Source organism: Podarcis filfolensis (assembly GCF_964270895.1).
Source record: "Podarcis filfolensis genome assembly, chromosome: Z".
Lineage (NCBI taxonomy): Eukaryota > Metazoa > Chordata > Lepidosauria > Squamata > Lacertidae > Podarcis > Podarcis filfolensis.
In genome coordinates this window covers 18,426,679-18,450,811 of record NC_139617.1, presented here as the reverse complement: position 1 = coordinate 18,450,811, position 24,133 = coordinate 18,426,679, and the positions used below count along the sequence as shown (strand labels likewise).

Sequence of the window (24,133 nt, the reverse complement as noted above, 5' to 3'; positions counted from 1 at the left end):
GACCTCCAGATTCCCAGGCTATCCCTGTACCTTTGGCCTCTTTGCTGGCTTTAAAGGCATCTTTAAAGTTAGACTGGTGCCTCTTAGGTTGTAGCCTCCTTACAACTCTCCCCCACTCCTCCTCACACTTCTCTCTCAGACCTCAAGTTAAGAGGTCACTTTGGATCCATCCTGGGAGAACGAAGGAGCAAGCATGGCTGCATTTGTCTAAAGCAGATTGTCTGGCCATCTGTTCCAGATGCTTTATCTGAGATCTCCACCCCCACACTGCAGGGGGTTGGACTAGATGACTCTTGGGGTCCCTTCTAGGTCTACGATTCTATGATTCTATTCGGCTCAGTTTCACTATTAACTCTTTCCCCAATACCCGTTTTCTGCTTCCAGCTGCCTTCCCCCGCCCCTGAGTATTGCACTAGATACCTTACCTAGCCCTGTATCTCAGGAGAGCAGCTTGTGTTATATTTTGATCAGAAAAGTGACAGGGAGAAAAATGATTAAGCACCTCTTAATCCTCCCTCCACGACTCCTCTATGCCACTAGCTTAAAAAATTCTTGATTAGGTGAGCCTACCCAGATATTCAATTTTGTTAGATAAATCAGTTGAATATATTATTTAAGAAACAAGAAAATGCACAATAATATAGAGACTAGAAATGTGTCTTTAAGGAAATCAATGAAGAATTTAAACAGAAGATGACAGGAATTCAAATTATCTGTATGATCCAAGGTTATCGACTGCAGATACTGAGCAGCAATTAAGAGACTGGTAAAAGTAGAAAATTATGTTTCTTTTCTTATAAGTGACCACAAGTGTATAAGAAATGTTATGCACTCCATTTCTACTCCAGTTTGCCCTTAAAACAGCCACGACTTGAATTATATCTATATTTTGATAATATGTCTACTATTTTTAATATCTATTTTTATTGCTATTTTTAAATGAACATTTTAAAATGATTTAAGTGAACTGCTTAGAGATATTCTTTTGATCAAGCTGCATATAAACAAATAAAATAAAATTTGCAGTCTCCAGAGGGTGCTTTTTATCTAGAAATGTTGGGGCATTTATACTGTGAGGAGGGTTTTTTAGAGGGGGGAGGGGTGCCTGCATGATGCCTGAGTCCTTTGTAATTCTTGGGGTCTGGGGGATCCAACGGGGGTTAAAACCTAAAGGAGGTCTCCATTGTTGAACTAGCTAGGCAAGCTTCTTCATGAGTTAATGGCCTATGTGTGGGTTGTTAGTATAACAAAGGAAGCTGTTCTGTGCTGGAATGGCCCCCTCCCTCACCTGATGGTTAGTGAGAAAGACCCTCCAAGTGTCCATATTTCCAGGGACAGTATCCCTATTTTCACTGGAGAAATGTTGGAGGGTATGGAATTATCCGACCCCTGAGCTGTCTGAAGGCAATGCTCCACAGGGAAGGATTTTTTTAATGTTTTATTATGTTTTTATGTATGTTGGAAGCTGCCCAGAGTGGCTGAGGCAACCCAGTCAGATGAGTGGTGTATAAACAGTAAAATTATCCCTATGGAATGGGACGTCCCTATTTTCATCGGAGAAATGTTGGAGGGTATGTGTGAAGACAGATTTAATAACCTTTTTTTTTATTAGTAGTGGCAAGAATGGTGACGGCAAAACATTACTGTGCGATGGCACCACTTTCCCTAGAATTATGAAAGAGTAAAGGAAAGTGAGAAGCGGGCATTGCGAAATCAGGACAGTTATGCTGGTTTTGGCGAAATGCAGTTTTGCTTTATTAGTTTATATAAATATACAGGCTGGTGTCAGAAGGCTGCCAGCTACCCATGAGTCTTTCAAGACAGAATTGACCTGACATGACTGGATATTTTGTGGGACTAATGGAGCTGCTCTGTGGACTGAAGAAACAGCATGAAATGTCCAAACAGTTGCTGAAGAAGATGGGCAGGAATGGGAGCTCTATTTCTTGTTCCTTTTGTTGATGTACTGTTGTTATATCTATACATAAAAAAGCAATACAATTTTATATAAAGAAAGAAAGAAACCGAAAGAAATAAGTTTCACATACAAGTAATTACATTTCTGCAGCCAGGTTCCTCTATGTGCTGCTTCAACATTTTGACCATTCTTCCTTTCATTTTGTCTGCCCTGAGCTCTCTTGATCTCCATTGGGCATAGGGAGAATGTGCCCCCACCTACCAACCCTAGCTTTTGTTACCATGTGGATAGCGGCAGTGAACAGTCTTGGCTTTTTAATAAACTCCAATGTGTGTTTATTCAGTGCTTTTCCAGCCCTTGACAAATGCAATTTTTTGAGCTTTCTTGCAGCAGCTAAGAGCACTGTTTCCCCAATTATGAGCATTGCCCTTTCAAGCTTGGCATACTTTGCTGCTGGGCTTTGACCAATTCTAAGCCGCCCTCAGATAAGCAATTTTACAATGCATTTGCTCTATTTATCACATTAGTATCCTGCCATTTGACCAAGGGACACAGGAAGAGATACATGCCATTGACCCACTTCATCCCATGGTACGGTCTGTACACTTTGGAGACGTACGATACAAGTAGCTTTGCCAAAGCTAAGCAGGTTTGGTCTGCTCAGTGCCTGGGTAGGAGAGTACGTGGGAAACTCATGAACACCATTATGAATTCCTTGGTAGAAGGAAAGAAGTGTGTGAATGAATTAAAACAATTTTAAATAGTGTTGAGGGTGCTGGGCATTTTGCTCCTGCCAGACATTTCTGGATGTGACCTGGGGGTCTACTGGGATTCTCTTGCAGCTGTTCCATAATTCTGAGATCTCCTGCATATGCTTGAAAATCCCCCAGATCTTCATTCAGCCTTTATTACTAGATCTGGAGAGTGTTAAGCTGGCTGGCTTGAATTTATCTGGTTGGTGTCCAGATGGGAGATTGCCTGGGAAACCCTTGAGTTCCATGGAAGAAAGGTGGAATTTAAATGTAATAAATCTACAACACCGTACTGCAGAAGTAGGTCAGGTTGAGAAACAATGGCTGGCTCAAGACCTTCTAGCAGCCAAGCCAGAGCAGGAATTTGAGCCCAGGTTTCCCTGGCAAATGGCCAAATCTAAACCTGCTTTCTCACACTTAAAGAACAAAATGATTGTTACCTTCCAACAGGGCTACAAGACGAGGTAGTATAACCTAGTTGGCCTCTCCTTACCCAGCTAGCTCTGAGCTTTTAGGAAAGTGAGCTACGTTTGCAGCATCTCTTGACTAAGTGACCTAGCAGCAGATGCATTAGAGTCATATTCAGGCAGGTGAACTTCCAACAGGTAAAGCAGGTCCAGACTTGGCACGTAGAGCAGAATGAAGCTAGACGTGGACAGGGCTAATTAGATCCTTGGTGGGGAGTTAGGGAAAGTTTGATTCAGTTCCCATTTAATGATAAACTTACCAAAATTCACACTTTTTTTAAAAAAATGGAAAAAACGAGACACTGAAAGAAAGTTATACAGCAGAAATTCCCTACCTTCCTGCTGAAATCCTGAAACATTTTATGCCGCAAATGTTCTGAGGTGTGCAAGAGTACCTCTCCAAACTGCAATAATGCAGAAAAACATAGGAGAATAATTAATAAAGCAGAACGACATGTGGACAGTTCAGAATAAACCCACCACTGATGCACTATTATTACATCAGTGACACTTTGCAGAATACACCCATTGAAATATAGTAGTCTAGAAGGGCCCCTGCTGTGGGAGGAGTGGGCTTTGGCTATCTGCTGGAATTTCAAGCTGTGTCTCTCTCCATCAAAGCTTAAGCTGTATATTCGTTCAAATACGCAAATATCACAAAGAGACAATAAGCCTCCAGTGATCTCCTTCCACAGGAAACCTAACTTCATCAGGTGACAACTCCTGGAATTTTTCACTGCTTGTGGTGCTTGTGGTATTGTGCAAACAATATTCTGTGTTTGTAAAACTGCTCTGTTAACACTGCAATTTTGTGACTGCTTTACTAGCAAGGAAAGCGCGCGCGCACTCCCCCCCCCCCACTTACATCCTTTTCCTTGAGAACAAAGAGGGAGAACCAAACAGAGGAGATCAAAGGTGGAGTAGATAACAGCCAGGACAGATGGGAGGAGCGACGCTGGCCGTTTTCAAAATGGAAAGAAGGAATGGGGTCCTGTCTGATGTTTGGATCATAAACCCTTCCCAGCAGCCTTTTGAATGGGGACTGAAAGAACTCGAGAATGCCCACCAAAGCCAAGACTGTACTTGGATTCCTCTGATCTCACCTGAGCATCAAATTCAAGAGGGATGCTGACAAACTGAAAAGGATGCTAAGAAGATGATAAGGGATCTACAAAGCTAAATCCATTGAGAAAGGGCTAAAGAAGCTGGATAAGATTGTCCTTCAGACTGAAACTCAGCTGTCAGAGAATATGAGTTTTTTTGCTTCTTCTTTTAAACACAGCGGAAGAAGACTTCAAAAGACATGGAAGTACTTGCTTCAGCCTCGCAAACCAAAGAGGGGATGAGGCTGGCTAATCAGTGCTAACCCTCCCCACTTAAGATGCAGGACAAGGCTGCAGAAATATACAATTCTTCTCAAAATATCTAATAGGAAAAAAAATATCCAAAATAAGGGGAACACACACACAGAGCGATAGGGCTTCTGTTATGTACTGAGTTGAATAGGATCCAAACTGCAGCAGTCTGATTGGTCCTAGAACAATAGGATCCAAAAGGCAGCAGTCTGATTGGCCCTAGAACAATAGGATTCAGAATGCAGCAGTCTGATTGGTCCTAGAACAATGCAGCAGTATGATTGGTTGGCAGGAACCACCCAATCATGCTCCAGATAGAAGTGAATCCACAACTTGATTGGCTTACAGTAGAATTCCGGAATTAGCCAATCATGTGCAGTCTATTGTGTAAATAATGTATATAAAGCAGATACTTTGAGGGGACTTTCATTCATTCATTCCTCCTCACCACTATGAGCTGAATAAAGAGCATGAAATCACTTTGCGACTCTGAGTATATTTCACTGGCGACGAAGGTGGGATCCCGCTGAGCTGACTGCCACACACAGCACCGCAGCACCGCCACCTGCCGCACCGCTGCCTCGCACCGTGTAGCCAGGCTTCAGCTCCGGGACACAAGGAACTCAGAATGGCAACCGACAGCAGCTTCTCGCTGTTCAACCCAGCATCTGGAGACTGGGAAGCGTACGCCTCCCGTTTCACCTTCCTCCTAGAAGCCAAAGGGGTCACCGATGAAGAAGACGCCAAGAAGAGGGCAATATTCTTCAGCATCTGCGGAGAGGAGACGTTTGAAATCGCCCGGGCTCTCCTTGCACCTGAAGACGTCGCTACTGTTCCATACAAAACAATAATGGAACAGCTGAAGGGGCACTTTTCACCGCAGCCCTCAGTGGTGGCTCGTCGAAATGCCTTCTACGCAAAGTGGCAAGCCCCTGGGGAAACCATAACTGGGTTTGTGACCTCTCTCCGCCAAGCTGCCCGGTTCTGCAACTTCTCAGAGCTGGAGAACATGCTTCGGGACCGCCTCGTCGGTGGCCTGAAGGATGAGAAGCTGCAACGACGCCTCTACGCTAAGAAGGACCTAACGTTCCAGGTCGCTCTGGAGGAGGCCCTGGCAAGGGAAGCTGCCGAGAGGTCGACGCAAGAGGCACGGCCGAGCCTGCCATCCCAACCGAGGGTCCACGACAAAGACCTCACCAGCGACTCAGGATCTGACAAGGAGGAGGTGCACTGAGTACAGCAGCGCACTCAAGCAGCCCACATACCACAGCTGCCTCAACGAGAAGGAGGGAACTGTGCAAGCTGCGGGGAAAGTCACGAGAGGAGGACCTGCCGTTTCCGCAGTGCAGAGTGCAGGCAGTGCAGAAAATTGGGACACATCGCCCGGGTGTGTCGAGCTCGGCCCACCCGACGCCAGGCATCAGATGACCAATCCAAGAGCCCCAGGTCCCGGGGCTCAACACACCAAGGCAACTCGACGGAGCTCACGGACTTCCAGGTAGACCAGTTGCCCCACCGCAACGTAAAGAAAATTTATGTAGAGGTACAGATAGAGGGGGCCCCATGCCGCATGGAGCTTGACACAGGTTCAACTCTATCCATAATCTCGGCAAGGACCTTAAGGAAACTGTGTCCTACTGGGGGTCCCAAACTCAGGCCGGCCCCATTCACCCTCCGGGACTTCCAGAAACGTAAGGTCCCCACAATGGGGGTGGGGACCTTCAGGGTGCAATACCGAGGGCGGACGCGGCAACTGGACTTGCTTGTGGTCAAGAGCCCCTACATTAGCTTACTGGGATTGGCATGGTTTGGACGACTGGGGCTAGCCATCACCGGGGTGAACCACACAAGCTTACAAGTGGACGTGGACGCCATATGCAAGGAATTTCTGGGGGGTTTTGATGGGAAATTGGGACAGTATACGGGCCCCCCCATTGCTCTACAGCTTGACCCCGCAGTACGACCGGTCAGGCTCAAGGCCCGCCGGGTCCCGTTCGCCCTGAAACCCCGTATAGATGAGGAATTGGACCGACTCGTGGAGCAAGGAGTGCTGGAGCCGGTGCCTAATGCCCCAATCGTCACACCCATCAAGCCTAATGGTTCGGTCCGCATCTGCGCAGACTACAAATGTACCATAAACAAGGCCCTCACGGCCCATGCATACCCAGTGCCAGTGGTCAGCCATGTCCTTGCCACCCTGGCTGGGTCGAAAATTTTTGGCAAGCTGGACTTGGCCCAAGCATATCAACAGCTGCCAGTAGATGAGGCCACAGCAGAGGCACAGACGACTGTGACGCACAGAGGAGCATTCAGGGTAAAGCGGCTGCAATTCGGTGTCAGTGTGGCACCAGGCATATTCCAGAATCTAATGGACTCGCTCCTTAAAGGGATTCCTGGCGTCACCCCCTTCTTCGATGATGTGTTGATTGCCGGGCCCACACCAGAGGAGTTTGAGGACCGCCTCCGCACCGTTCTGCACCGTTTCCAGACGGTGGGTCTCAAGGTGAAGCGGGAAAAATGTCTACTAGGAGTGCCTCAGGTGGACTTTCTGGGATTTATGGTGGACGCAGAAGGGGTCCACCCGACTGGGGACAAGGTACGAGCCATTTGTGATGCCCCAGCGCCCAAGAGCAAGACTGAACTTCAGGCCTTCTTGGGACTACTGAACTTTTACCATTCCTTCCTTCCCCACAAGGCGGCGGTAGCGGAGCCCCTACACAGACTCCTGGACCAGCGGGCCCCTTGGGTGTGGGGCCAGCACCAGGAGGCCGCATTCCAGGCAGTCAAGGACTTGCTTGTCTCAAACTCGGTCTTGGCACACTTCGACGAGAGGTTGCCGGTGGTGCTAGCATGCGACGCCTCGCCCTATGGCATTGACGCTGTCCTGGGACACCAACTCCCGGATGGAAGAGAGGTACCGGTAGCATACTTTTCCCAGACACTCAACGCAACTGAGCGGAACTACTCGCAAATAGACGAGGGGCTGGCAATCGTGAAGGGAGTAAAAAAATTCCATGATTTCTTGTACGGGCGGCCCTTCACTGTGGTGACTGACCACAAGCCGTTGCTTGGCTTGTTTGCCCCCGAAAAGCAGACCCCCCAAGTGCTGTCTCCTCGCGTCCTCAGGTGGTCAATTTTCCTTGCCAGCTACCAGTATGCACTGATTCACCGCCCGGGGAAGGCGATGGGCCATGCGGACGCCCTCAGCAGGCTACCACTACCGGAAACAGGCCCCGACCCAGCACCTGCACAAGAGGTTATGAGCCTGGAGCTGCTTCCTGACCACCCCATTCAGGCACAAGAAGTTGCACACCATTCCAAGAAAGATAGGGTCATCTCCCGGGTCCTGCACTGGGTGTGGAGGGGATGGCCCAGCAGCAGCCCTGGGCCAGAATTCGCTGGCTACACAACCCGCAAACATGAACTGTCGGCCCACAAGGGGTGCCTGTTATGGGGAAGCAGTGTTGTTGTTCCCCAGCCCCTCCGCAAAAGGGTCCTCACAGCCCTACACGAGACACACCCAAGGGTAGTAAGAATGAAGGCCCTTGCCAGGAGTTATGTGTGGTGGCCGGGGATTGACGGAGAGATAGAGGCCTGGGTCAAACACTGCCAAGCCTGCCAAGAATCCCGCCCCGATCCCCCAAGGGCCCCAGTCCAGTCCTGCGAGTCCGCCCGAGCACCATGGTCACGCCTGCATGTGGACTTCGCTGGCCCCTTTCAGGGGAAAACATTCTTCATAGTGGTGGACTCCTACACCAAATGGCTGGAAGTCGCACTGGTACCGTCCACTTCTACATCCACAGCCATCTGGGTACTACGCAGCCTGTTTGCAACCCACGGGCTCCCTGACACTCTCGTCTCAGACAACGGGACCGCATTTACGTCAGGAGAATTCCAAACCTTCACAGCGCAGAACGCCATCCGCCACATCCATTCGGCGCCATTCCACCCTGCCACCAATGGCCAAGCAGAACACATGGTGCGGACCACCAAGGACACCCTTCACCGCATGACGCAAGGGGATTGGGAGTACCGCCTTGCCACATTCCTCCTAGCACAGCACAGCACCTCCAGCTCAACAACTGGCCGGAGCCCCGCTGAACTACTAATGGGTCGGCGCCTTGCAATCAGATTGGACCGCCTTCACCCCGATAGAGCTCAGGATGAGGTAGTGGGGGGGGAAGGTAGGAACCCCCGGACCTTCGAGGCCCAGGACCCAGTGTACGCAAAGAATTTTGGGGCAGGCCCAGCATGGATACCCGCCACAGTCACCAGGGTCACTGGCCCCGTGTCGTACAAGGTGCTAACGGATGGGGGGCAATGCTGGCGCCGCCACTGCGACCAGATACGGTGACGATTCCCAGGAGAAAACCAGGAGGAGGAAAGGTCAGAGGAGTCCCAAGGGAACAGAGGGGCAGTGAGGCCCATAGAGCAGGAGGGGCCAGCAGGAGAGGCAGAATCAGTAAATACAGAGTGAAATATACTCAGAGTCGCAAAGTGATTTCATGCTCTTTATTCAGCTCATAGTGGTGAGGAGGAATGAATGAATGAAAGTCCCCTCAAAGTATCTGCTTTATATACATTATTTACACAATGGGCTGCACATGATTGGCTAATTCCGGAATTCTACTGTAAGCCAATCAAGTTGTGGATTCACTTCTATCTGGAGCATGATTGGGTGGTTCCTGCCAACCAATCATACTGCTGCATTGTTCTAGGACCAATCAGACTGCTGCATTCTGAATCCTATTGTTCTAGGGCCAATCAGACTGCTGCCTTTTGGATCCTATTGTTCTAGGACCAATCAGACTGCTGCAGTTTGGATCCTATTCAACTCAGTACATAACAGCTTCTTTGGCTGTAATCATGCTGGAGACTGCCAGCATAAGAGAACAAGGGAGACGTTCATGGTGAATTCCGGCACCACTTTTTCTAGAAAAATAGCACTGCATGGCACCCATTCTATGTACTCTGGCATAAAAGGCGTGGCAACCCATGCTCTATGCTAATCTCTTACAAACAATAGCAAAACTTGAAAGCCATTCATTTACCAGAGCAAGGTGGTTTTTGTCAGTTATCCTTGTGATTACGCAGAAGAAGTAAGAAGATAATAAAGGCCTGGAGTTATTCTCTCCCCCACATTTCCCCTCCACTACAGAACTGCCAATATTCCTTCCAAGAGAAATAAGGAGATAGACATACACACTCATTGCAGACGTCCTTCGATAGTTCAAAAGCAACTCTCGCTGCACGATGCTCACACAAGAGAATTATCTATTTCCTTGTCGACAAACTCATTCCTTCCGCCCCCATGAAGCATGGTCAGCTATTCCTTCCCATGCCTCAGTATCCTCAATTTAATAAGAAGTCCACATAACATCTTCAAAAGGTATGGCATCCCTGGGGGAATTAAAATTCTTCCCCTTGCTGACAACACAAGAGGGAGCGGGTTTAATCAAGACTGGGGATTTCTGGGTCACTACAACTAGCTCTGGAACTCAACATGTAAATGCAAAATGCTTTGCAAAATGTCCATTAGCTGCAAAGTCAAGATTTTCAGCCATGCACCTGTAATGTAGCTGGGCAAACATCCCATTATCAATGGAACAGATGTTTTCCGCTTTGTAAATTGGCCTATTATCAGCACGGTAAAGAGGTTCAGTCACTGCTCACTCAATAATTCTGCTGCGTTTCCAGTCAGCCCCTAAGAACTATGTCTGAGGACTTCATGGGGGACGCATATAGTCAGGTGCATAGAACAAATCTGTGGGGGGAAAGAAGGCAAGAAAAGGAAATAAAGGACCCTTACTAGTGACCAGAGCTGTATCAAAGTATAACATATTGGTTAGGTTTTTATTGAAGGGGCTATAAGAGAACTGCACTGACATCATTGTCAAGAAATATGTGCTTCCAGTTGGAAGTTGCAACAATGGAGACATTACCAGGATCACATGCTGCTTTGTTCAAAACAAAACAGAAACCAAGCATAATAATTTATCCTAGAAAATGGTGGAGCAAATCAGAGCATTCCATGGCAGACTTCAGGGCACTGGAAAACCCCAACTTCATGCATTAATGTAAACTTAATGAATATCTCTGACATTCCTATCCTAAAACATAGTTTAGCATTATGCAAAGTTTGGAAGCTCTTGCTTCCACTTTTTATTCGCCTCACCTTGCCATGTAATTTAAACAAGCTGGACAAAATGTGGTTGATCTTAATGATGGTTGGCGGAAACAAGCTAATTTCAAATCACAATTTGCAAAGCTTTCCTGCTTTACATTAACCATAGCTAAGATAAACTTCAGTTTATCTCTTCCAAAGGAAGATTTCCTTTTCTGTGTTTTTATACTTACATCAAATAATTTTTTTAAAAAAAATTGTAATGCATGTGTATTAAAATGATTCATTGAAAGTTTTGTCAGAAATTGGTGCAGGGCCTAAGCAAATTCATTGCTCACTATTAGGTTTTACAGCAGCAAAAAGTGGCTTGTTAAGCTTTCCAATTTTCCTTTCACCAAAGTCAGCAGTTGAACCATAGGTTCCAGCAGGTTGATGCTCAGTGAAAAGAGGGCACCTTTGTTCCTAGACATTTCAGGAAGGAAACCTCACATGAACATGTTGCAAATTGGCCAAGATTCAAGTTAATGGAGGATATCAAATACAGGTCTCCAACCTTGCAGCAACAGGCCAGAGGACACTCAGCTGACCTAGTTTTCAATTCTGTGCCTGGCAGCTTCCTCTTGGGTAAAAAATTGTATTTGTGGTAAATTTGCTGTGCCTCCCTGCTGATGCTTTTAGGCACTCAAAGCCAGCTCAGAGGCTGCTGGATGTTATAGAAGTGACTAAGGAGTTAATTTTTCTCAAGTCTAAGTGATGGAACTAGAACCTGGGACCCAGAAACAGCATGTTCACTTAAGCAGACTCAATCCCCACCCCTCCAGAGAATTCTGTGGTGCTGTCCGCTAAAGCAGGCACAAACACACTGGCATGCTTCTAGAGTTGCTGGTTCGAATCCCCACCCCTTTCAGGACAAAACATGAGGGAATGGTTGTAGTAGAGTAGCAGAGCACATTCTTTGCATGCAAAATGTCCAGGTAGGACTGGAAAGGCCTCCTGCCTGAGACCTTGGAGAGCAGCTGCCAGCTGTAGCCAGATGTCAGGGGCCGCCTGGATGTAGTGGGAGGCTGAAGAACACCCTAGGGAAGCAGCAGAGGTGGAAGGCTCACAGCCAGGATCAGGGTGCACTGGTGGAGGAAGAGGGGTGTGGGGGGAGCACCCCGCCCCCCACAGCGCGATCCCGGTGGGGTGCCATTGCGGCTCCCCTCCTGCGCGCTGGGCACCATGGCCCCACAGACGGCATGCTACACCCACAGGACATGCGTCACATCCCTGTGGGCAGCACGCCACGCCCCCAGGATGCACACCTGCCTGCTCTCCACTCCCCGGTGCCGGAGCATGAAGGTCCGCCACTGTCAGGGTGGTGGGATTCTGAAGACAGGTCAGAGGGGGAGGGAGGCTGGGAGGCGGAAGAGGTGACAGGCTCAAAGGAAAGAGAAGAGCCAGAGGCAGAAAGCCCTTCTAGGGCAGCAAATAGTGCAGAGGGAGACCTGAAAGAGAGGAGATGGGGACAGAAGCTGCAACAGCTTTGCAGCAGCTGCCTAGTCCCACTGTAGTAAGCTGCCTTCTCCATTTGACTCCAAGGTCCCACAGGACTTTGCATGTAACTGAACAGAAAGCTCAAGAAGCCTATGGGGGGGGGGTTCTCCCCACCAGAGTTTATTCCAGCTTGGGAGATACCTGGAGGAGGAGGAAGCACGGGGCCCCAAGGGCAAGTCTTGGCAATGTCACAACTGAGTGCAGCCATGCCTGTGCACTCGCTGCTTGTATACTATTTTCTTGAATGAAACACTGGCTTTCCTTTGAGGCTCTGAGGTTCCATTCTGCCTTGCCCTGACATCAGAGGGCACAATTTCATTAAGTGCCCACCCTGCATATCCAGCAGTAATATGAGCACTGGCTGTGCAGCAAGTATGATTTCTGGAGTGGCGGGGGGCACCTCCCACTTGCCCACTCATATATTTCTGGAAGAAGCAATGTGTAAGTGAGAACTACAGCAAAATGTGGTGGTGTGGAGGAGCGCTCATGCTCAGAATTCCAGGCCAATAGCCATGCTCTTTTTCGGGACATTCCATTCCACCATCACCACTACCAGTTTTCAATTTCCTTCCCCCAAGGTGCATCATTCAATGCCTACCAAGCATGCTTGGTTCTCATCCAGATGTTCTGGTCCCCACCCCACCCACTGGGTCTCCCCGAACTCAGATATTTTGTGTGTGGTATGTCTCCAACCCATGGTAGTCCTCATAGCCTGCTGCTATGGATGTATCACGGATGGTGCCATTTTGATTGCATAAGGGGTGCATTCAGACGTAGCAATCTAGGATAGCTCAGCTGGTAGAGCATGAGACTCAGAGTTGTGGGTTCAAGCCCCACATTCAGCAAAAGATTCCTGCATTACAGGGGGTTGGACTAGATAGCCCTTGTAGTATCTTCCAACTCTACAATTTTGTTATTCATATATGCCAATAAAGGTTTGAGAATGTGAGATTCCATTATTCTATTATTATTGTGATAGTTTTCCTGAATATACTGCTAGTGCTTCTATCCCAAATTCTAACTTTCCTTCCAGAATGTAGTTCCTGTTGAATGATGGAACTTTGACTTTTCAGTTGATATACTGTGCCATCATATCACACTAAATTTTAATTCATGGGAAGGAACTGTGTGCTGGAATACTGTACCAAATTTCAGCACGTGAAAATACAGTGCAAAAATATATATACTGTATGCGGTTTTCTGGGTTAATGGGCTTGCATGCTATTTTTGTGTCTTCTGGGAGCAAATAACACAGAAATAAGCATTTAACCTCCTGCTAGATTCAGCTTGTTCTCCAGAAGTGTTTGTGTGAAAGAACACATAAAACGTGGAAATTATTATATAAAGAAATGTTGAGAAAATATTGAGTCTTTTAATATAAAGGATATATGACTATCACCATAAAATTCCCATTATTCTTCCCTAGCAAGTAAGCTGACCTGTTAAAATATTAACTGAAACTTCATATAGTTTAGGGCAGGCATCGGGCAGGGCTTTTCCAGTCAGAGTCCACATACCCTTCTGGCATGCTGGTGGTGGACAGTGCCAGAAGCAAAAGTGGGCAGTGCAGCCCACCTCAGTCATCCCCCCAAAGGCCTTAACTTCCAGAGGGGCCTGCACAACAGAGGACAACAGCAAACACAATTCCAACAGCTTTTCCGTACCGCAATTTGGAGAAGAGTCAGCCAAACAATATTATTTTTGCATTTGCTTGGTGAGGCTAATGCTGTCAGACAACCCATCATCTCCCCCTGATCTGTTAGCGTATTTTACTGTCTTGTTAAATCTCACAGATGTGTTTGCATGTCACTGTTAACAGAGGTTTCCTTCAGGTTCCGATGGGTTGAGGAAGAGTTTTGAGTTTTCACCCTGGCAGGTGGTTGAGGTTATTATATAACCTTGTGAGCCACAGAAGGTTGCTGAGAGGGTTTATGGTTTACAACGTCTTTCTTAGCTTCCCCTCAAAAACAGGAAAATAACACACCCACACACCAATTTCTTTCAGTAATGACCCCCCTCCCATCCCTAATAATAGCTTTAACTACCTATTTAGCAGCAAACAGTAACTATAACATATAAGTGAACCACTTATAACCCCTCCTGCAAACAAGAAGAATTCAGATAAAGGACAAGAAGGGGAAGCAGGGAGCAGCTGTGGGGGTGTGGGGGGAGAGAAGTTAGATATGTTGGAACATAAGAAGATGGTAAAAGACTCTGCCAACTTAGCAGTTCAAAAGCACGCAGTGCAAGTAGATAAATAGGTACTGCTCCAGCGGGAAGGTAAACAGTGTTTCTGTGCACTGCTCTGGTTTGCCAGAAGCGGCTTAGTCATGCTGGCCACATTACCCAGAAGCTGTACACCGGCTCCCTCGACCAATAAAGCGAGATGAGCGCCGCAACCCCAGAGTTGGCCACGACTGGACCTAACGGTCAGGGGTCCCTTTACCCTTAAAAGATTCTGCAAAAATCCATAGCTGGGCAATATATAGATTCTTTCCCTCAAATAATTCTGGACACTGCAGTTCGCCCTTTATAGAGTTTCAAATCCTAGCAACACTTAACAAGCAATAGTGTTCAGATTTGTTTTTGAGGGAAATAATGTGCTTTAAAGGTATACAGTGGTCCCTTGGGTTAAGAACTTAATTTGTTCCGGAGGTCCGTTCTTAACCTGAAACTGTTCTTAACCTGAAGCACCACTTTAGCTAATGGGGCCTCCGGCTGCCACTGCGCCACCACTGCACAATTTCTGTTCTCATCCTGAAGCAAAGTTCTTATCCCGAGGTACTATTTCTGGGCTGGCGGAGTCTGTAACCTGAAGCGTCTGTAACCTGAAGCATATGTAATCCAAGGTACCACTGTAGTGTGTATGCAGACTTTTCTAACATCAGCTAAAGGCAGACACCATAGCTTCTCTGTCACTCTTCCAGCTTTTTCTCCCTCCCCTGCCTCCTCCCTCTACTCTTCTTTGCTCTAATGAAGTGTTGTGGAGGACTCAATTTCTTGCTTAGCATTTTGTGACATTTTGATTGGCTCTGAGTTAGGTCCTGACTCAGATTTTTTTGTGTGTGGGGGGGGGGGGTAGGGCATTCAGAAGTGGAACAAATGTAGGGGGCGGACTGCAGGAGGTGCCCCTCACTTTGAGTACAATTCGGTCAAGTGCTAGCTTTGTGCGACAACATTTGCTACGCTGGGACCCTACAGAGTTCGATAGCAGCCTACCATGAGATATTATGTGGTGTCCAAACTTTTTCAAAAAGGGCCAGATCTGATTAAGTGAAGGCCAACCAAACGGCCAACCAAAGTTGTTAACCTTTTGTTAGGATTGAAGTTGTTGAGGTTTTTTTAGGATTTTGCCCCAGGAAATAAACTGCCACAGGGGCCGGATTAGGCCCCGGAAATGGACTTTGGACATGCCTGCTCTAGGTTGCTCTTTTTGTCCCAGCCAGGCAGAGAAACGTGACAAGAGGCAGACAGCAAGGAGTACATCTTTGTAAGAAGAAGCAAAACATGAAAATTAAGTGAAGAATTAACATCGGAATAGTTTATTGACTAATTAAGAAATGCAATGTGATATTAGATTATTAGCACTCTGCGAAATTCAGAGCTTGGGAAGCCACCCAAAGATATATAATTTGGCATTTATATTTGGCTTTTTTATTGTATTGTAATTTGGAATGTTTTAATGTGGTTCTTTTTGGATTATTAAAATGGAAAACTTAATAAATATTATATACAAAAATAAATAAATGAAATAAATATTCAATGACCTGCCTTTCTATTAAGTAGAAATGAAGCAGCTGGTTGCCATGGTGAAATTGTGATGACACTGTCACTCTGTAGTGGCAGTGCTGAAGTCATAAGTCAGATCAAGGGAGAATTTCCCCCAAGACCCTGCCTACCAGTTAACATTGACCTAAGGTTTTCCAGTACAATATGAAATGGTGCACACACTATATCTTGTTCATGTGCTTAGTTCATAACTTTTCTCTTAGTTAAATTAAGAATAATGATATTTTATTACTATGGGCGGCTTCCAGCAAATATAAAAAATAATGTCAAACATAAAAAACTACCTGATACAGGCTGCCTTCAAGTATCTTCTAAAAGTTCTGTAGTTCTTTATCTCCTTGACATCTGATGGGGGGAGGCGTGTTCCACAGGGAGGGCGCTGCCACTGAGGAGGCCCTCTGCCTGGTTCCCTGTAAACTCACTACTCGCAGTGAGGCAACTGCCAGAAGGCCCTCGGAGCTGGACCTCAGTGTCTGGGCAGAATGATCGGGGTGGAGACGCTCCTTCAGGTATTCTGGGCCGAGGCCATTTAGGGCTTTAAAGGTCAGCACCAACACTTTGAATTGTGCTCGGCAATATACTGGGAGCCTTTTGGATTGGTGCTATATGGTCCCGGTGGCCACTCCCAGTCACCAGTCCAGTGCTGCATTCTGGATTAGTTGTAGTTTCCAAATCACCTTCAAAGGTAGCTCCATGTAGAGCGCATGGCAGTAGTCCAAGCAGGAGATAACGCTTGTCATCCTAAGAGCTGTGCTTCTTTCTTCCAGTTCTATGCGGTGAATGCGGACTATGGCAAGCTGAAAAAGGAGCACCCAGATGAAGTGGTTTAGATCTTCCAGAAGCCATCCACACAACTCATATGCTTAAATCATCCAGGAAATCTTAAAATTGATTGCACAATTTGCTTAAAGTCAAAGAGTTCAAGAGAAGCAGAGAAGGGGGTGCTGGATACTGACTGCTGGATACCCCATGCTGCTTCCGTTGGAAAAGGGGCATGGTTTAAGTAGCCCGGTCGCCCCGCCCCTTCCCATTGTGCCCTGCCCCTTTCCCTGCAAGGGTTCAAGTGAGTGCAAATCACCTTGGGGTGCAGCAATCTTTGGGGGAGGGGAGGATGCAATGCCAGTGGGATGATGGAGGGGGAGATAGCAGGCAGGGAAGCTGCTGGGCAGGTGGGGGAGGGAGAGCGACCCTCCCCCCCCCAAAAAAAATGAAGGGAGGCGGAAACAGGAAGAAGTAAGACTTTGTATCTCATGCCATTTTGAAATGTCTTAACTTGAAATGCCAATAAAGGTATTTGTATTGTATTGTGTTGTGTTGTGTTGTATTATGATTAACAAGGGAAGTGGAATGGTAAAATGTTAATGAGGCAGACGCGGTACTTCTGTAAACTGGCACGCCCCATCTTGTGGGCGTGGAAGGAGGGACTTGCGGCCGGACAAGCGACTTTATGTGTTTTTCCTGATGAAGCTGTGCCTGATCTTGGGTTACCCCACTTGCAAGTGTGTATAATAAAAAGGTTTCCTAATTCACCCATTTTGTCCAGATAACTTTATTAAAAAGGATCCAGAGACCTTAAGTCAAAGGAACCAGTTTATTTATCTCTCACAAAGGGCAAAATAAATAAATAATACCAATCCCTCAACTGCCAAAACAAACAGTCTTGCAGCACTGTAAAAACGAACAGATTTTGGGAAAACTTTTTTAAAATGGGTCAGGGGGCCATGGTGGGTGCTAAGGAGGGTTTCTGAGGGTGCCATGGAGTCCACATGCCACACGTGTCACAAGGGGGCGGGGCTCCTCAGTCATCATTTCTTTATTAACAAGTGCCGCCCCGCCCTTGAGGCCTAGTTTCCCCAGCCCTGTCTATGTATGGTCTCCTGTGATGTCACAAACAGACATAGCGACTGAGGGGAAAGAAGCAGTTTCTTATTCTAGAATTTCAAACACAGGAGGGCAGGAGGGGGACATTTTTCAGCCCAGTGGTTGCATTTCCCTCCACACAACACTAGTCAAATGTACAAATGAACAGAGCAATGAAAGCAAGCCTTATTTTCGCACAGGAAGGTGTTCAAGGAATGACATGCAGAAAGAAAGCACCAAACCCAATTAAACCTATTAAGAAATAGGTTGTCCAACCCCCTGAAATTCAGGAAACTCAGCTGAAATTTATGAAACGCTTGTATTTCTGCATGTGTTTATAGCATCCATATTGCTATTCGGAATACTCTAAATGGGGAAGGGACCTCAGCTGCACACCCACCTCCCTTCATTTTTCGGGGGAGTGGTCCAGCAGCTTCCCTGCCAGCTGTCTCCCCCTCCATCATCCCACTAGCATTGCATCCTCCCCCCAGGCCCACCCCAAAGATTGCTGCGCCCCAAGGCATTTTGCATTCACCTGAACCCTTGCAGGGAAAGGGGCAGGGCACAATGGGAAGGGACGGGGTGATCAGGCTGCTTAAACCACACCCCTTTTCCAACGGAAGTGGCATGGGGGGGGTCAGTATCCAGCACCCCCTTCTCTGCTTCTCTGAACTCTTTGACTTTAATAGGGAAGTTTTATTACAAAAAAGTTTAACGTTTTATTATGTTTTTATATATGTTGGTGCAACCCAGTAAGATGTGTGGAGTATAAATAGTAAAATTATCCTTATGGAATGGGACGTCCCTATTTTAATCGGAGAAATGTTGGAGGGTATACATTTCAGACCTGGAGACTTGGCAACCCTAGTTCCCTCAAAGACTTTTGTCTTCACCTGTGTATTGGGGAGGTGAGGAAAATGACAAAATGGCACAGCATTCCCAGGCGCGGAAGCAAACCTTTCAGATCCTGGGTGGCAAGTGAGCTGGGGAGGCTGCCTTTCATGGGTTCGAAGATCATAATTGAATCACACAGTTAGCTGGCCACCATGAAAGGAAGGCACAGAGAAAACCTCAAGACATTAACAATAACTAACCCCAACCCAGTGATCATTAATTTATTCCTTCAGATGCTCTCCCCGCTTCCCTGCCCCAACTGTGGGAAAGAAATGGCCTCATCTGCATGACAAAAGGAGTTTGTGTGTTTTGTGTTTGTGTGTAAGGGCATCCAAGCAAGAGGGGTAGAATTAAAATAGTGTGACATAAGCTCAGCTTTCATAATTGGCGAACTTGGCGTTGTTGGGGCCTGACAAGCTGGCAATGTGTGAGTAATTATCTCATTAACCTCAACCAAGCGAAGGCAGTGAAGGGGAATCAGGAGCACATTCCTCCTCCTTTAACTAAAGATTCCCTCCTTTTTCCCAGCCAGTTTTTGAAGGGCAAGTGGCTTGCAGGGTGTGCGAGAGAGGGAGACTGTTCAAGAACCCAAAAAGTCAAGGGACAGCTGACTACCTTTTCTGGTGTGTGTGCTGTTTTGGGGTGGGGAGTGGGGAAGGCAAGGGGCCTCACAGGGAGCAACCCACAAGGGCAAGTTGGGAACCCGGATGAGGTGCCTCAGGGCATGTTGACTGCGCAGGAGGATTTTGTTTGCTTGCTTGTTTCGAATACTTGACACCCCGAAAAGAAAACTTCCAGGGTGACTTACTCTACCTCGTTGTTAAAACAGTAAATGGATATAACACTAGTAAAATAATGGTGAAAAACAGCAGTGTCTGCCTTATGGTTTTGTGTGCCTGCGTGTAAAATGATCCGACAGCATTAAACAGCTCTGGAGTTTACCTCATCTTGCCTCCAGTTAGATTAGGATGACATATATGGGTCTTTTTTCCTCCTGTTTTTTCTTCACAACAACCCTCTGAGGGAGAGTAGGTTGAGAGTAATTGGTCACTCAGAAAGCTTGGTGGCGATTTGAGCTCAGGTTTCCCCGGTCTTTAGGTTATCTGCACATTATATGGCCTGAAACACAGTGAGGTTGCTTTTGTTTCAAGTCCATTTTTGTTTTGCCTGGGGGTAGAGGGGAGTATGCATGTCTTCAATTGATGCCCATTACTTGCATTGTTTCCCCATTCTGAACTGCAATTCACTGAAGCTGAGCATGTGCGATGGCTGATTTGAAATGTTACACACCTCATAGAATCATGGAATTGGAAGGGACACTGAGGACCATCTAATCCAACCCCCTGAAATGCAGGAATATGCAGCTGTCCATTATGGGGAATTGAAACTGCAACCTTGGCGTTATCAGCACCACGCTCTAACCAACCAAGCTATCTGGCTTCTACTTTACCACAGCTTATATTATATTATCATAGCGAATGGAAGCTGCTATGAAGGGAAACACAACAAGTAGCAGCATATCTCAAGAAGCCACATCTGGAAGAAGATTGCAAAAAGTTCAAAGACTATTTACAGAAATACTGTAAAATTAATGAATGTTAGAAAAATGTGGAAATGAAGTTATATGGCTTTAGTAGAAATGTTATAAGGAATTAAGTATAAAGAGATTATTAGAGTATTAAAGGAAAAAATAAGGTTAGAATATGTTAAGATAATTATAGGATAGAAAACAGAGGAAGATGGAAAGGAATTGCTGAAACAATTAACAGAAGTGGAATACAAAAAGGGAGGTGTGAGGAGGTCGCTGAAATAAGTGAATGAAAGATAAGATATTGAAATTGTTTGGTGTGTTTTAAACTGTTTTTATTTTGTTTTGTTAGTTTAATGTGTTAGTGTCATGTAGTGTTTTTATGTTATGTTATGTAGTGTTTTTGTATTGTATTGTATTGTTCATTTTGTTTTGTAGTGTTTAAATTGTTGGAAAAGTAATAAATATTATTTTAAAAACAAAACAAAACAAGAAGCCACATCTGGATGGTTGGCTAATGTCATGTGTATCTCACTTCAAACACCAGTGGTGGGAGCACACTGGAGTTAACAGTAATGTGTACACAACCACAGCTCAACACTCTTAATTGCTACACCACATTGGCGATAACGTAATATTTGGTGCCATGCAAGCCTCTCTGAGGAGAACATATCAGAGCTGAAAAGCATATTACACTCAAAACGAGTCACCACTTGCTTCACCTGTGTGAATGTACCTTCCAGGGAAAAGCCTCTGGAGATCACCAGGTTGGACAGGTTTACGGATAGTAGGTTGTATCATTTGATACAACCTACCCTGGGAAGCTGCCTTCGGCTTTAATAATCCAGTATAAAAAACAGTGTGACATAGTGGTTAGAGTGCTGTGTTAAGTGTCTGGGAGACCAGGGTTTAAACCCCCCATTTAAACCCTAGCCCCTGGCCCAGATAAGCTCATGACTGGGGGAACCTGGTTTTGCCTCATTAACCAGCAACCTTCCTTTCCAGGTTTCTGAGACATTTGAGGGTTCGGAGTACCATAAATACATATGATTCACATTGTGGCTGTTAAATGTTCAGAAAAAGTCAGAAGCCCAAGGCAGTATAAGTTCCTCAACTAAGTTTAGTCAACATTTGTCAGTGCCAACAGCTCACTCACAGGAACACAAGAACCAAACTGACTGGACAACACGATAATAATGCCAAGCATGAACTGACCGTCAGTTGACAGTTGACAGTTGAAAGAGCATGCGCTTGCCATTAGAACGTTCGTCTACCAACGTTTCTACGATTGGTTAGAACGCGCCTTGTAACATAAAATGTGTTAAACCCAATACATAACAGTGGCTACAGCTGCGCACTAAGCATTCAGTTCGCTTGCAAAGCTATGTGCATACCAGTCCCATAGCCTGCAAGTGTCCTGGAAAAAGCAGGATATCCAAGTTTTTTCCTTTGAGAGCACAGCAGCCATTTGGGACGCCATGATTTTGCACCGAGATCTTTCCCACCCACCCCAAAAAAGCACTTTTCAGAGCCGCAATCTCATGCAGCGCTCCAAAACAAATGTTTTTGGGCAGTGAGAGCATGCCCCCCCCCAAAAAAGTGTGCCTTTTGGGCTCTATTATCTCACATGGGTCATGTGACTTGTGCAGGAGCATGGACAGAAAGACATGAGTCCCAGTTTTGGAATTCAACATGTTAGGAGGGTATGCAACACCTGTAAGCGTTCTCTGATGTGAAGTTGTACACATATGCATCAGTAAACACAAGGAGCCCCTTCACACACCAGCCGACTGTGTAGATCAGTGCTTGCAACACACTTCATGTCGGTGACACAACTTTTTAGACATGCGTCATTTTGTGACACAGTAATTCAGTTTTACTAGCAAAACGGAGGTTAAATGAACCCCTTTCCCACCCCGGGAGGAGCGTGGGGAGTGTTTGCACGATGTAGCTACACACTGCAGCTGACACACTAATGTGTCATGAAAGCTCTGCAGTAGATGGTGGTTGGTGTTGCCACTGCAAACATTGGTGACAAGGTGATCCACCCCCCACAAAACCACCCACATTTTATTTCATTGTATGCTGAGTGGTCACTGGACTCCCCCACTGCAGTAAAATGTAGTGATGGCAACACCATTTGTGCCAGGTCAACTCCTTAGGACAGTTTCCCCTTCCTTGCCCCAGACAGCAGCCATCTTGGATCTAGTAAAATGGCTACCAATGCTTCAGGAACCTAAGCACTGTGTATGGCATCACCCCCACCCCACCCCACTTCCCCAAACACTCATTTAGAAAAACAGAACAAATCTAACCTTCTCTTTTCCATACTGGGCCCGGCATCATTAGCACACAGTGCAGTGTCCTGCAATAATTGAGTCATGCATTTTGTGTTATGAGTAATTCTTTTCCCAATTAAGAGAGCTGTGTGTTTGCAGCTTGTTATTGGGGGTAATTAGCACCTTTCCCTGACTTGGCTTAATTAACTTCTCATGCTTGCTTCCATGTTGAGTATTTTTTTGCTTCAGAGACAGGTAGTATTGGGGCTCCCTGCAGCATTTAATTACCTCTCTTACTGCTCTTCAGAACGGTCCGTTCAATAGTTGCCTTCCTCGCAATAGTCCTTGTTCCTTTTTATGTACTTTAATCTTCATTTTTCTTTTCAGCCTATAAAATGGTAGATGTGACATTCCTAAGGGCACATAAACATGAAATATTAGGATGTGCATAATTTGGATCAGTGTGATGTCATAATAGAGACATGCTAAATTTAAAAACAGATTGTAAGTGTCTCTGTGGAAGCAGCTTAAGGCTTGAGACAATAGCTCTGTCTCTTGATTTATTTACAAGAGTCTTTAATCACCTCATGGCTCATGTATTGTAAACAACTGTTTGATGTACAAAACCAGGGATGCAAACATGAGCATGAAAACTGCACAGCAAATTAATAAATCCAGATTAAACAGCCAGCACGTGAACCTTTTGTTTCTAAAGCAGTCAGCCCTACTTTAAAGTTTTTTCTACATGTAGCTACATTTTAAAGTGTTCCCCTGAAAGCAGGGCCATGGAGAATAAGTGAAGTTGGAAGTGATCTAAAAGGTCATCCAGCCAAGCCCCTCCCGGTGCAGAAAACCTGCTCCTACAACATCCCTGATAGACAGCCATCCACCTACTTATTAAAACCCTTTTAAAAAAAAAAACCCCAATAAGAATCCATAACTTTTTGAGGCAGTCTGTTCCACAGTCCCCCAGCTCCTACTATCAGGAAAGTCTTCCTAACGTTCAGCCAAAATCCCCTTTCATCATTTGAACCTGTGATTTGGGTCCTAGGCTCAGGAAAGCCAAAGGAAATCCATTTTGCTATGTGACAGCCTTTGGGATTTTGAATATTGTGACACTCTGCCCTGCAATGTCTAGTCAATCAGTCCAGGCAGATTAATCAGTGTTAAAACTTGATAAATGATAAATGTGCCCCTAGTTAATCAAGCATCTACCTACCTACCTATCTATGATAAAAATTGCAGAGGGCAGGATTTTCCTCAGAATAAACATTCCTCATATTTTCACACATAGGAGGCAACCGTGCCTGGTTCAAATGGGCAAGAAAGATCTCCCATTGGGAGCTTTTCTTTGAACACCGAAACCCTGCAGAAAGCTGAATTGACCTCCCCATGCATTATCAAGTATGTGGGGAGGTCAATCCTGCATTGTTTTGGGTGCAGAAGATTCCCAAGCACCCAAGAGCCAGCTGGCACCCCTTGGAGTTTCTCACTGCTTGTGTAGTGTGCAACAACAATTTTATTGTTGCAACTGCTTCCCTTTCATTGTGCCTGCATCTGCTTGGCCACGATGATACTGCCAGCAGCTCTTTTATTCCCTGCCGCCTGTCCAGCCTACCTCTGCCAGCAGC

The 24,133-nt window shown here is 46.1% G+C and overlaps 1 long non-coding RNA gene across 9 annotated transcripts; it reads right to left on the bottom strand.

Moving 5' to 3' along the window:
- Positions 1-1,560: 1,560 nt before the first annotated feature.
- LOC310754346 lies at positions 1,561-24,133 on the bottom strand. 9 transcript variants are annotated; one of them, XR_014543719.1, is made up of 4 exons: positions 21,380-22,278; positions 13,592-13,766; positions 3,473-3,541; positions 1,561-1,978 (listed from the first exon to the last, which is right to left on the bottom strand). It is a non-coding gene; the product is annotated as an uncharacterized lncRNA (long non-coding RNA). The 9 variants fall into 9 exon arrangements; XR_014543721.1 differs by lacking the exon at positions 21,380-22,278 and adding an exon at positions 19,638-20,179; XR_014543718.1 differs by lacking the exons at positions 13,592-13,766; positions 21,380-22,278 and adding exons at positions 22,791-22,915; positions 23,087-24,133 and having other exon boundaries at positions 1,562-1,978.